Source organism: Oryx dammah, unplaced genomic scaffold (assembly GCF_014754425.2).
Source record: "Oryx dammah isolate SB20612 unplaced genomic scaffold, SCBI_Odam_1.1 HiC_scaffold_18, whole genome shotgun sequence".
Lineage (NCBI taxonomy): Eukaryota > Metazoa > Chordata > Mammalia > Artiodactyla > Bovidae > Oryx > Oryx dammah.
The window spans coordinates 49,629,698-49,644,741 of NW_024070202.1; positions in this window are offsets into that span (position 1 = coordinate 49,629,698).

Here is a 15,044-nt window from a genome sequence, read left to right on the forward strand (position 1 = left end):
TTTTGAAGTCACAGAATGTAATCATTAATCTATTTTGTCCATTTTATTTATTGAGAAAAAACTTTAATTATACAATGAACATGTGTACTTCCTGTTGAAAAAATAGAAAAATCAGAAGGCAAAACTGAATTGTTATCCATTGAACTACCGTCCAGAGAAAAGTAGTTAATATCTTGCTTTGTGTTTTTCCATACTTTTTTGCTTGCATATAAATATTTCCCCAAAGTGGTACAATACTGCACGCTTGCTTCAGTCTATACATCCCAGGCATCTTTTTGTACCAAGAAAAACATTTTTACATCAGGGAATTTCCACTTACGGAAGGATATAAGGACCACTGAGGGGCTTCCACAAACCCAAGCTGTGTCCCCCTTTGTAGATTCAGCTATGCCCCTCTAGACAGAGGGCCCCCACAAGTCACTGTTGTAAGGGACCTTGACACAGATGGAAGTACCTGTGGGCCTCTGTGAGTTGGGAAGAGAGGAAGTGAAATGCTTTCCTGTACCAGTATTTTAAATGACTGGATGGTATACTCCTGAATGCAGGAACCAGAGTTTAACAAATGCTCTACAGGTTGACATGTACTTCCTTCCTTATATTTTCCTGTTACATATATTTTTGCCAAGTCTTTGTTCATATCCTTAACTATTCCTTAGGATATGAAGTGGAAGCACTGGATCAGAGTGTACCTATGCTGTGTGTAAATGAAATGTTGATGCTATTATCAACAGCCACATGGAAAGTTTGTCCCAGCTTATACTCTCACCAACAGACTATGGGAACAACCATTGACCTGAATAGAAATTTGTAAACCTTGTCAACTTAAAAAGTAAAAAGTTATCCCTCATCATTATTAATGTTTTTGCTAGAAGAGCAGTGAATATAAAATATTTTTCATGTACTTACAGGAGAGAATTTTTTTTCCATTATGGCTTATTACACGATATCGAATATAGCTTCCCGTGCTATGAGACTTTTTTTTTCTTTTGACATTCTCTTCTTCAAGGCTTTTCCTAGTGAGTTTTTGGTTTCTCCTGCTAGTCCCACATTTAAATCCCTCTTATCTTTCACTACCTACCCTGCAGCATCAATACAGCATTTCCTACTTCCTGAACCCTTTTCTCATGCAGATTCCTTTGCCTTCAATGCCACTCATCTGAACTTCAATGCCAGCCTCTTTATGAAGTTTTTTTAGGGTGTTTTGAAATGACTGACCGTAGGCAAATTTCCCATTCTGTCATCCAAGCTCTTCACAAGGCTTGGGGTTCATTTTGCATTTTGAATGCTATATGGAAATCACTCACTGAGAAGCAAACTCCCTGCTGTATCCTTATTTGAAAATTAGCTCTATCTGCTTTAAAAGTTTGCAACTTTGGACTAGTGATCTTACCCAAAACCTTGCAAAGTCCTATAGGAGAATCCAGAATGGAGCCTTAGGAAGGTTTATTGCTGCGGGCCACCTGAATCTGGGCTTTTTGTTTTTAGGTGGTACTTTCTTATTGTTTGTTTATTTTTTTTCTCATTTAGGGCTGGTCAGTTACCCAGCTACACTTTCGATAACATGAAATTCCCAAATCTGATGTCCTCCTGGATTCAGGACTCCAGCCTACATGCTTCTTTCATTCTAGATATGCATAAAAATTAAGAGTGATTATCCTTTTAATAGGAATGGGCAATATAAACAAAGTTTGAAAATATTATTCTCTATAATCAAATAAATCAAATTCAGTGAGACAATAATTTACCTGCCTACTATTCAGGGCTTGAAATATTCTATGCTGAGTGGATAAAGGTAATTAAAGTGCAGCATAGGAAATATAGTATCATACCTGTTTCTCCCCGGTGGGAATCCATTCACAGAGCAGATTCCAAACTGAAAGACTGCTTCCAACTACAGACCATGGACTAAAATTTCCCTCCTTTGCAAAGATGGGAGGGATGCAGATTGCAGAATTCTAAGGACTCAGATTTAGAGAGAAAGGAGGCAGAACTGCATTGCTGATGGCAGGAGGAAAAGAACACATGAAATACCCTTTGCAGAGCATCTGGAGGGAACAGAGCTTCCCCTGTGATGAAAATGAACCTCTGGGAACTTTCTCCATCCAAGAGTTATCATTAAGTGTTAACAAAGCCATGATAGGAAGAAGTGAGCTTCCCAACATAAATCAATTGGTTCAAGAGTGACTTGCCCCAAAGAAGAGGAGGAGGAGTAGAAGCAGATCCAGACTGGATCAGAATAGATACCCTTCTCTTATCAATAATTGCTTACGGGTTTTCATCAGTTTCTCAGTGAGGGAATGAATGACAGAATCACAGAGCTTATCTGATCACTGGAGGTCATGGCAAAGAATCTGTCTGCCGATGCAGGAGATGCAACAGATGTGGGTTTGGTCCTTGGGTCAGGAAGATTCCCCTGGAGAAGGAAATGGCAAGCCACTCCAGTATTCTTGCCTGGAAAATCTCATGGACAGAGAAGCCTGGTGGGCCACAGTCCATGGGGTCACAAAGGGACACCACTGAATGCGCAAGTGGGCACACACACACACCCCCCTGATCATCTCCTGCCTGTTGAGTGCCTCCACTTAGAGCAGCAGGTCATAGCCCTGGCTGTACGTTAGAAACACCTGGGGAGATTCTTTTTTAAAGAGTTCTCTAAAAAATATTTATTTCATGATAAAACACACATAAAATTTTACCATCTTAACTATTTTAAAGTATACAGTTCAGTAGTCCTAAGTACACTCACATTGTTACACACCCCATGTCTAAAACTCTTCTTAGCTTATAAAACTGAAACTCTGTACCCATTATCAACCTGTCATTCCCCTGTCCCCCAGCCCCATTCTGCTTTCTGACTCTATGAAGTTGGCTACTCTAGGCAGTTCATGTAAGTACAGTCATGTAGTAGCTGTCTTTGTGACTCTTATTTCACTTAGCATAATGCCTTCGAGGTGCATCCATGTTGTAGCATCTGCCAGAATCTCCTTCCTCCTTAAAGTTAAATGATATTTCAATGTTTGTACCTGGGGAGATTTTTTTTTTTAAACAGTCAAGGCTCAGGTTCACCTCAGAGCAATTCAATCAAATTGCTGGGGGTGGGATCCAGGCATCAATGTGTTTACAACACTCCCCAGAGGATTCTTTATATGTAGCCAGTGGTGAATGCCACCTTGAATGCCATATGGAAATCACTCACCGAGAAGTGTACCCATTGTGGCATACTTATTTGAAAATAAGCTCTATCTAAACATCTAAAACCAAAACATCTAAAACTCATCAGTTTGTCCCATATACATGCTTGCCTCTTGAATTCCATTCTCAGAGAATTGTTAAGCCTGGGGAGCTTTAAAAATCCTGCTGCCCATAGCATTCCCCACAAATTAAATCAGAATATAGATGACACAAATAGATGGATAAAGATATATTATGTTCTTGATTTGGAAGAATCAATATTGTCAAAATGACTATATTGCCAAAGGAAATCTACAGATTCAATACACTCCCTATCAAATTACCAATGGCATTTTTCACAAAACATTTTAAATTTGTATGGAAACACACCCCAAATAGCCAAAGCATTCCTGAGAAACAAAAACAGAGCTAGAGAAATCAGACTGACTGACTTCAGACTATACTGCAAAGCTACAGACATCAAAATTGTATTGCACTGGTACAAAAACAGAAATATAGATCAATGGAATAGGATATGAAGCCCAGAAATAAGCCCAGACACCTACAGTCAATTAATCTGTGACATAGGAAGCAAGAATATACAATGGAGAAAAGACAATATCTTCATTAAGTGGTGCTGGGAAAATTGGACACTTACATGTAAAAGAATGAAATTAGGACATTCTCTAATACTATACACAAAAATAAATTCAAAATAGATTAAAGACCTAAATGTAAGGCCAGAACCTGTAAAACTCTTAAAAGAAAACAGGCAGAACATTCTTTGACATAAATTACACCAAGATCTTTTTTGATCCACATAAACAAATGTGACCTAATCAAATTTAAAAACTTCTGAACAGTGAAGGAAACCATAAACAAAACAAAAATACAACCCATGGAATGGGAGAAAAATGTTTGCAAATGAAGCCACCAACAAGGGATTAACCTCCACAATATACAAACAGCTCATGCAGCTGTATATCCAAAAAACCAAAATGACCCGATCAAAAGATGGGCAGAAAATCTAAATAGACATTTCTCCATAGATGACATACAGATGGCCAAAAATCACATGAAAGTATGTTCAACATCACTGATCATTAGAGAAATGTAAATCAAAACTACAGTGAGGTGTTACCTCATACCCATCAGAATGGCCATAATCAAAAAGTCTACAAAGGATAAATGTTGGAGAGAGTATGGAGAAAAGGAAACCCTTCTACACTGTGGAAATGCAAATTGTTGCAGCTGTTATGGAGAACTGTATAGAGGTTTCTTTAAAAACTAAAAATTGAATTACAATATGATCCAGCAATCTTATACCTGGGCATATATCTGGAGAAAACCATAACTAGAAAAGACACATGCACCCCAATGTTCACTGCAGCACTATTTACAATAGGCCAGACATGGAAGCAATCTAAATGCCCATTGACAGATGAATGGATACAGATGTGTTTTATATATATATATATGAGAAAATGTTCGTCATAAAAATGAACGTAATAATGCCACTTGCAGTGACAAGGATAGACCTAGAGACTGTCATATTGACTGAAGTAAGTCAGACAAAGACAAATATCATGATATTGCTTGTAAGTAGAATCTTAAAAAAATGGTACAAATGAACTTCTTTACAAAACAGAAATAGTCACATATGTAGAAAACAAACAGGGTTACTGAGGGGGAAAAGGTGGGTGGAGGGGTTGACATATGCTCAATACTATATATAAAATATATAACTAGTAAGAGTACTGTATAGCACAGGGAACTCTACTCAATACTCTGTAATGACCTAGGTGGGAAAAGAATCTAAAAAAAGAAGAGTGGATATGCATATAACAGATTGACTTTGTTATACAGCTGAAACTAACACACTGTAAATCAAGTATACTCCAATAAGAATTAATTAAAAAAATAGCATTCCAGGACCCAAAAAAGAAGTTCAACACCCTTGGGCAGTCACCACTCCTGCCCCCTTCCCCCCAACAATCTGCCTCTTTCTGCAGCCCCTGGGAACTACTAATCTACTCTTTCTGTACATTGCCCTAGTCTGCATACTTCAAATAAATAAAACCATTTGTGGACAATTTGTGGTCCTTTGTGACTGACTTCTTTCAATTAGCATGATATTTCTAAGATTCATCCATGTTGTGGCATGAATCAATAATGCACTATTTTTTTATGCTAAGTAATATTCCATTATATGGATATGCCATATGCTATTTATTCATCATTGGGTAGACATTTGGATTTTTCCTGTTCTTTGCCTATCATGAATAATGCTGCAATTAATATTTATCTACAATTTTGTATGGATACATGCTTCCATTTCTCTTGGGTAGATACCTAGGAGTGGAAACATTGTTTTGTTTTTTTTTCAAATATGATTTTGTCTAAACCTTCCTATTAGATTGTAAACCCTTAAAGGCAAATATTCATCTTTTAGCCCCTGGAAGTACCTATAAAAATATAAAAAATATTTGCTGACTTGAATTCATTGCAGCTTGCATTTTGGGGTTTAAAATATGTCAGTCTCTGACCTCAGCACTAAGTGACATATGGTATTTCTAGCTTGATTTTTATTTACTGGCTATTCCACCAACTTCAGCTTCTCTGCCTTCACTGGAAGGCCTCAGCTGTACCCTAGAGGCACCCCTTAGTCTTGGTTTCAAAATGCTGGTGTAAATTGTCAATCCTGGGTGTTCCCTGGTGCTAAACTTCTTCCTGCCTCTTCCTCCACAGTCTCTTTCTGTGGCTTCAAGTTCCTGATTTTCTTGATTATATATGTAAATATTGTTTTCCAGAGCCCCGCTATGAAACTGGGGCTGTCTTTTAATCTGAAGATTTAAATGATGTAATAGGAAGCACTTGGATGGTATAGAGGGCTAGAGATGATTACACAGTGCTACATATTTTTATATCACAGCTGGAAGACAGTCCTTGTCTCCATTGAGAACTGATCTTAGAACTATGCTTTGTGAAACAACCCTGAACCACATCCTGTGAAGGATTTACAGCTTTCAGGTCAGAAGAACTGGCCTGGGGCCCAAAGCATTCATCCTGTGGGGTTCTCCAGGGCCCAGTAGAATGATGGGTGGAAAATGGGCCGGGGTTCCCGGCTCCCTTTCCTCTACTGAGATAATGGGAGTGGCCCCGAAGGACTGCCAACATGGGGGTTTAAAATCCTTCGGCTCTCTGAAATCCATGAGGCAGAAGTGAGTTCAGTTCAGTTCAGTTCAGTCGCTCAGTCGTGTCCGACTCTTTGCGACCCCATGAATCGCAGCACGCCAGGCCTCCCTGTCCATCACCATCTCCCGGAGTTCACTCAGACTCACGTCCATCGAGTCCGTGATGCCATCCAGCCATCTCATCCTCTGTCGTCCCCTTCTCCTCCTGCCCCCAATCCCTCCCAGCATCAGAGTCTTTTCCAGTGAGTCAACTCTTCGCATGGGGTGGCCAAAGTACTGGAGTTTCAGCTTTAGCATCATTCCTTCCAAAGAAATCCCAGGGCTGATCTCCTTCAGAATGGACTGGTTGGATCTCCTTGCAGTCCAAGGGACTCTCAAGAGTCTTTTCCAACACCACAGTTCAAACGCATCAATTCTTCGGTGCTCAGGCTTCTTCACAGTCCAACTCTCACATCCATACATGACCACAGGAAAAACCATAGTCTTGACTAGGCGGACTTTAGTCGGCAAAGTAATGTCTCTGCTTTTGAATATACTATCTAGGTTGGTCATAATTTTTCTTCCAAGGAGTAAGCGTCTTTTAATTTCATGGCTGCAGTCACCATCTGCAGTGATTTTGGAGCCCCCCAAAATAAAGTCTGACACTTAGTTCTGGTTAATTCAGGTGACTAAAATATTCTCCCTGAAATGAACCAATAAAATATGATGAAGGGGCAGAAATTATCCCGGATTTTCTTACTTCTCTGTGTTATACAGCTCGTGGACCCTTGACTTCCTGTTACCAATTTGATTCCTCGTATTTCCCCCTCACTCAATTCTACCTCCTGGAATTGAGTCTCCTTCCTTCTCAGTGAACATGGATGATGGCTGATTTCTGCAATTACACTGAAATGTTTAAGCCTATAGCAGCTTGCCTCTTCTCACGTGCGCAGGGGTTCTCATAGGATTGGTTTCCGCGCCCCGCCATCTCCACCACACCCCGCCCCCACCTCCCCGCAGAGCACATTTGGCAAGTGTCTGCAGACGCTTCCCCTGGTCATAGCAGGGGAGGGGGATGCTACTGACATCTAGCGGGTAGAGGCCAGAGATGCTGCTAAATGAATATCGGACAATGCACAGGGCAGCCCCAGTCCCCCTAACAAAGAACTATCAGCCTCAACTATCAACAATACTGAGTTCTGAACCCCTGCAGGTGGCTTCAGTACCCCTAGGTGAGGGCCCACCACCCCACCTTTCCTTCCCTAAGTGATTCAGCCCTAGTATTACTCCCAGTTTTCTGTTTCCCATTTTAGGTGACTGGCTTCACACTAGAAGAGTGTTATAGTGAGCTGTGCTTCCCTGATGGTTCAGCGGGTGAAGAATATGCCTGCAATGCAGGAGACACAGGAAACGCAGGTTCGACCCCGGGGTCTGGAAGATCCCTTGCAGTAGGAAATGGCAACCTGCTCCAGTATTCTTGCCTGGGAAATCCCGTGAACAGAAGAGCTAGGACTGAGAAGCCTGATGGGCTACAGTCCAAAGAGTCAGATAAAACTGAAAGACTAATCATGTATAATAAGTCCCTAGCTTTTTAGAAGTTCTGTTATTTGCTATCACTTACCCAGTCATGATAAAACCCCTCAGTGTACATAAAGCCCCATTCCAGGTATTGTGGTCGCCTCATCCATACCTTCCTTTATCAAGCTACACATTTAATTGGTCCTGCTTTTCTAGTTGGTTTACCACATTGACATTTGCAAAGCCTCAGTGGGGCTACATGAAATTTTTTCTCTTGATAAACTCATTGGTAAGCTTAGTGATCTATGTATTAATTACATAGAAGGGGACAACAGAGATGGTTGGATGGCATCACTGACTTGATGGACATGAGATTGAACAAGCTCCAGGAGTTGGTGATGGATAGGGAAGCCTGGCGTGCTGCAGTCCATGGGGCCACAAAGAGTCAGACATGACTCAGCGACTGAACTGAATCAGCAGGAATTAACATAATATTATTGCTTTTGGGGATGAAAAGCATGTTAATATAGTTACAAAGGAACTGGATGCATTTTGGTAATTGTTTCACGAAAGTTGCTAGATTATGCCGGTCTTAAAATGAGGAAGTGCTGTGATAAACAAAATATATGAAACTAATTTTCTGGCCTTGCTAACTGGTTTTCATTACTGATTGTGTACTAACTTTACCTCATTTGCCTTCAACTTGAAGACTGTGCTCGGGCCTACATCTTGTCCAAGAGTTTCCTCATTTTTTTGTCCAAACAGTTTGGATGAAAATAAATGAAAACACGAGGGGCATAACATATCAAAGTGCCCAGTCCCTCAACCACAGTGTGGGCGCAAATCGTATTCGGTAAATAGCCTCTCCATAGATAGTCCTGCATTCCACTCTTGTTTGCACTACTGTTCCTTTCTTTTGAAAATGGTACAGTAATATCTAACACAGGAGATAATTTTAATAAATTTATAACATTATATACTTCCTTTGTGGCTCAGACAATAAAGAATCTACGTGCAATGCAGGAGACCTGGATTCAATCCCTGGGTCGGGTAGATGCCCTGGAGAAGGGAATGGCGACCCACTGCAGTATTCTTGCTTGGAGAATCCCATGGACGGAGGAGCCTGGTGGGCTATGGTCCATGGGGTCTCAGAGTCGGACATGACCGAGCGACTGACATTACTACTACTGCTAACCTTTTTTGACTCACCTGAGTTATTGTATACATTTAAAATCACAGTTCTCATAGAAATCTTATGCTTAACTTTTTTAACACATTTTATTTTTCACATTACATCAGGAATCATGAACTATTTCACCTGTGTCACCTAAATGGAATAGCATGAGGAATGCAATGCTGTAAAGCTGACTTTTCTTTCAATGACGACAGACACCATGTTTTCCTTGAAACTTGTCATTTACATACACCTAGGATATATTAACATATTTTATATTTTGAAGATATGGACAGCTCTATAGAATTTGAACTTTCTCTAAACTGTCACAACATAGATCACCATGATAAAATAAGTATTCCCCTAATCAGTTCAGTTCAGTTGCTCAGTTGTGTCTGTCTCTTTGTGACCCCATGAATCGCAGCACGCCAGGCCTCCCTGTCCATCACCAACTCCCAGAGTTCACTCAGACTCATGTCCATCGATTTGGTGATGCCATCCAGCTATCTCATCCTCTGTCGTCCCCTTCTCCTCTTGCCCCCAATCCCTCCCAGCATCAGAGTCTTTTCCAGTGAGTCAACTCTTCGCATGAAGTGGCCAAAGTACTGGAGTTTAATTGTGCAGCCCAACACTGTATCATTGGAAGCTTTCTTTAAGGATCAGAAAAGCTCAAGTCATTGGCTGCACCCTTCTCTAAACTATGTATCGACCCTCCCACTGGATACTGTATTATGTATACAGGTCTTATGTATAAATTTGTTGTTGTTGTTACCGTTACTTAGTGGCTGAGCCCTGTCCGACTCTTTGCAACCCCATGGACTGTAGCCTGCCAGGCTCCTCTGTCCCTGGGATTCTCCAGGCAAGAATCCTGGAGTGGGTTGCCATTTCCTCCTCTAACGGATTTTCCTGACCCAAGGATAGAATCCACGTCTTGTGCACTGCAGGCAGATTCACCTGGGAAGCTGAGCCACCAGGGAAGCCTTATATATAAATGTTATTGTTCTGAAAAAGGAATGATCATTCTCTATGCTGGTCCCCCAACTACCCAGCAACTTTTAAATTTGCAGCTGCCTCCACTTAATCCAAAAAATGCCAACTTGCCAGCGAGACCCAAAGGGAGACTTACCCGGATTTCAGAGCTCGTATTGAGAGGTGCAGGCAGCAAACAGGGCATGTGAAGGCATACCTGAAAGTGAGAGTCAATTTAAGTAGAAAATGCTTTCCCCGAGGCACCGGAGGGAGGAAAACCAGATGAGAGGTATACCGAAACCCGCCAAAAAAGGTGACTGTGGAGTCGCTTGTCTTAGGTTCTCTCACATACACACCCTGAATACAGAGGCAAAGAGCTTGACTCCATGGCAAATGTTCTTCACCCTGATTTAGGTGCTCAACTTCAGAAAGCAATGACCAGGAGTCGATAGCAGGGCTACAGGAACAAACTGCAACATTCCTACCAAATCTGTACGTTCCTAGCTGCTGTAATACTAAGGAGATAGATTCACAAAGAATCAGAGGCTTACACAAGCTCACTAAAGCACGTGAGTTCGCATGTCCTCTTGAGAAAATGAATTGTTTGTTGTGAGGTGGGTTCTGGATGAAAGGCGTGAGCCTATTCAAATAATGTTTAATGACTACTTGCAATAATAATGTTTTACAAAGTAAACTCTGGACCTGGAAGAGAGTGGTTGACATGTGCAGATGTTCTCACTATTCACTAAGTAGTAGTGTGTTTTGCTTGCACATCCAACTTTGCCTTCAAAAACCAAGATTCTGGTGGCCTGGAGAAAAGAAGCTGTGTCTGATGAAACTTACAAAAAAGGAGCGAGACAGTCCATGGCATATTCTGGCTCCTAGAATATAAAGTAGTAAACGTATCCTTTACAAATACGAATTTAAGACAAAATTATCTAACCCATCCACTGATTGGCTCATTCTGAACAAAAAGATTAAATTAAAAATCCAGAAGGCTAGCTCACAGCTGGGCCACGGCCTCTGCTGTTCTTGCCTATAACTGCTGCCCATGACACAACGTGTGTTCACCCTCAGGGCACAAAAGGTCAGTTTTTCAGGATCCACTCAGCCTTGAAAGACTTCCCCCCATTTTTACCCTTACCCAGAGACTTTGGCAGTACATGCTCTAATAGAGAAGTTCTGGAAATGATGCTATTCAGTATCTTCTAAATTGTGAGTGATGGGTTTATGGGCTCCATTATTTAATTGAACTTGAGTAAATCAATGTCAAGCAATGTTTATATTTTCAGATACCAAATAGGTAAAACAGAAAATATTCTCTTCTTTTATCGTCTTCTTGGGCTTCTCTTGTGGCTCAGCTGGTAAGGAATCCACCCACAATGTGGGAGACCTGGGTTCGATCCCTGGCTTGGGAAGATCCTCTGGAGAAGGGAACAGCTACCCACTCTAGTATCCTGGCCTGGAGAACTCCATGGTCTGTATAGTCCACGGGGTCGCAAAGAGTCGGACACAACTAACGACTTTCACTTTCTTTAATGCTGGTGTTTCTTCTGGCTTTATCGTCTGAGAGCCCCCTGTCTCTTCCTATGTGCATTTCTCAGAAAAACTCAGACAGGTTAGTGACTTAATCCACTTCTTTCTCTTCTCTAACCCACCTACTTCCCTGAGCTTCAGCTCCTTGTTTCTAACCACTTATGGACATCTCTATCTGGATGACTCACCAGTACCTCAATCATATGATGTTTACAGGTGAACTCTTGTTTTGTTCAAACCTGTCCATCTTCATCTCCATCTCAGTTAATGGCATCTTTATCTACCCATTTGTTCAAGCCGGGAACCTCAGCTATGAGACAGGCCTGGCACCTGGGACCCTTGACTGCAATGCTTGCACCTGGACAAATGTTGCATCAGGCAACAAAGTACAAAGAAACTATATGGGACTAAAAATACCTGTGTGCATGAGCAGCTGGGGAAATTCTGGACCCACAAGATACAAAGAGACCAAAAAAACCCAGCTGCCACTTTTGAAGAGCCTGGAACAAAAACAAGGTACTGTGTATGCCCCCTGCGCACACCACCATCTAAGGGATGGGCAAAACACCTAAGCCACCCTCCAGTCTGACCCCTGGACACACCCCTACCCTCATCCCATATAAGGAGCAGGCTTTCCCCCATGCAGGGACCAAATGAGCAAAGGAACTTGTTTGTTTTCACTCCCCACTGCAGCAGCAGGGGTCCCAATAAAGCCTTGCCTGAAGTTCTTGTCTGGCCTCTAGTCAATTTCTATTGACTGAGGAAGGCCAAGAACCAAGCTGGTTGGTAACAGCTATGCTTAATTTCTTCCTTACCCTTCCATTCTCCTGAGACACAGAGGCAAAATCTGAGCATGAACTCTGAACAATGGATGGGGTCCAGTGACAAAGAGGGAAGTGGCCGTAGCTGTTCCTTCTGCTGTTTTCCCCTCAGCTCAGCATCATTTACTGTCCTTGGGCCCTGGCTTGCACTAGGACACTGCTCTTGTCCTTTCAGAGGGAACCTGTGGGGCTCAGACTGGGTCTCAGACAATACCCAACTGGAAGACTTAAAGGTGCAGTTTGAAATAGCACCTGATCCTCGCCATTTCTACTCCCCCAAGATTGTTAGGAAGTCTTACCTTTCACTAGCTGTTTACTCCAAAGATCCTTTCAAGAACACTGTGGTGCAGGAAAGGGGAGTTGGTATTGGGAAGTGGGGAGAGAAGGCTATTCGTGACTGTTTTATTTTGCTTAGAAAGACCAAATTTAGCATTTTGTGGGCAAGGTCCTGATGACCAAACAAGTATGGTTCTTAGCCTTTCTCAAGATGAGATCATCAAATAATTTTTATGAAGGAAATCCTCTGATTTCCAAATGCTGTCAAGCCAGCTTTTTTTTTTTTAAACAACAACTGCATTTATCCTTTCTTCTATAGCCTTACATCAATATGTTAAGCAGGGCTATCCTCATTTCTGACCCAGACTCCAGGTGCCTTCTAACCCTCATCCTTATTCCTTCTGAGCCTCATTCTCATTTTTACCAGAGCACACAGACTTACACCTGTCACTTCCTGGCTTACAAATCTGCATCGGGTCCTTTTTACTGGCAGGAGTTTCTTAGTTGGGAGAACAACACATGTTCCCAAGCTGGCCCCAAACTCTCCACGTTCCCTGCAGGAGAGTGGCTATGTGCCACCCATTCTGTCCCCAGTATTCATGTCCTGATATGCCTTATGCCTTTGCACAGGACACCATTCTGCCATCCTTGTTTGTCCTTTAGCTTTCACCCTGTCTAAAGCTTTTCTTCTCTCTTCCAGGAAGAGTTGGCTACTCCATCTTCTTCACAATGAAATGATAGCCTTTCTGTGGTGGTGAAGTATCGCTCTTAGTCTCCCCCTAATTACTTTTTACAATGTGATGGCATGGACCACAGGCAAGACCCATCCTTGTTGCTCTTCCTCTGACTCCATGAACTGGGCTGCTCATGTTTCCTATGCCAAGAAGCCAAAGGTTCAGTTCTGGCAGGTAAAGTCCTCTGTATCCTCTGATCTTCATCCCCCTCACCCTCACCATCCAGTACCCAAGGGCCCAGGGTTGAATATTCTAGGGCCCACAAGGGGGCAGCACTCCTCACCCACCAGGCGGGCTTTCTCTTTCCTTCCCGTTCTAGAGGGTTGGTCTAGGGTCTCTTTCTCGCAGGTAGCTTGGCCCAATATTAGGTATCTGCCTTTTCCATATCTACCTTGAGCCTCTCCTTTTACTGGGATCCGAGCACTTTGTTTTCTCCTTTGAGGTGGGTCCCTCTTTACGTTAGCTTCTTTCCATGGCTCTGCCTCAAGGGACATATCATCAATATTTTAAGTCTTGCAGATTTTCCACTGCTGGTTTTTGCTTAATCTCCACCAAGGAGACCATTAGCAGAATTCAGACACATCTGGCCTGTTCTTCTCTGCTTCCTACTCCAGTCCTAGAATGAACTGATTCTCCTTAAGATTGCTATCCTGGACAGTTTTTGGAACTATGGCAGTTTGTCATCTATCTTTCTGTGATGAAGTCACCTGGGCATAACCTTCTATCCAACAAAGTTTTTGGCCAAGGATATAAAATATATCACATCCTGTTTTCCCACATGTCAAGTTTAGGTCAGAGCACACAGTGGATGCTTTATTTTTGAATGGACTAATATTAAATTGCTGAAACTACCAACGAAATCAAAATGAGAGGCTTTCTTGGTAGCTCAGTGGGAAAGAATCCACCCACCAATGCAGGAGACACGGGTTTGATCCCTGATCCAGGAAGATCCCACATGCCACATGGCAGCTAAGCCTGTGCGCCACCACTATTGAGCCCGTGCTCTAGAGCCCAGGAGTTCCGACTACTGAGCCCACGTAGCACAACTACTGAGCCCATGTGCTTCCTAGAGTTCGTGCTCTGCAACAAGAGAAGCTACTTCAATAAGAAGCCTGCACACGGCACCTAGAGAGTAGCCCCTGCTAACAGCAACTGCAGAAAAAGCCAGCACAGCAACGAAGACTCAGCACAGCCAAAAATAAAAATTAATGCATAAAGTTATCTAAGAAATCATATGGAGAAATCTATAGATGAGAAAAAGCTCAATCTCTTAATACAGAATTAGATTCTAAACTCTGGGGCATGTGATTTGAATTGTGTCAGCTTTCATTCAGCCTAAGTTGTCAGAGTGGATGGACCCAGAAAGTAATCAAATGGAATTTTCAGGGAGTAGAGCATTCAAGACAAGAGAGGGGCAATTTTCTCTAGTGTCTAATAATTTAGAACAGCTAGAACATTCTCCTGCATGCCCTAATAAGGTCCTGTGGTAATTTAAATCAACTGTTATTTCTCTAATCAATCACCGTCTGCCTTTCTTCACAAAATGTAACTTCCTTTCTTCTCCCCTCATCTCTTAGACCTTCTTTGTTTTCTTCTCTTATCATTTTCTCTTCTTGTTTTCTCTAAAGCCAATTTTAATTGCCAGGGAAAATGCAGGGATATTTTGTTCCCT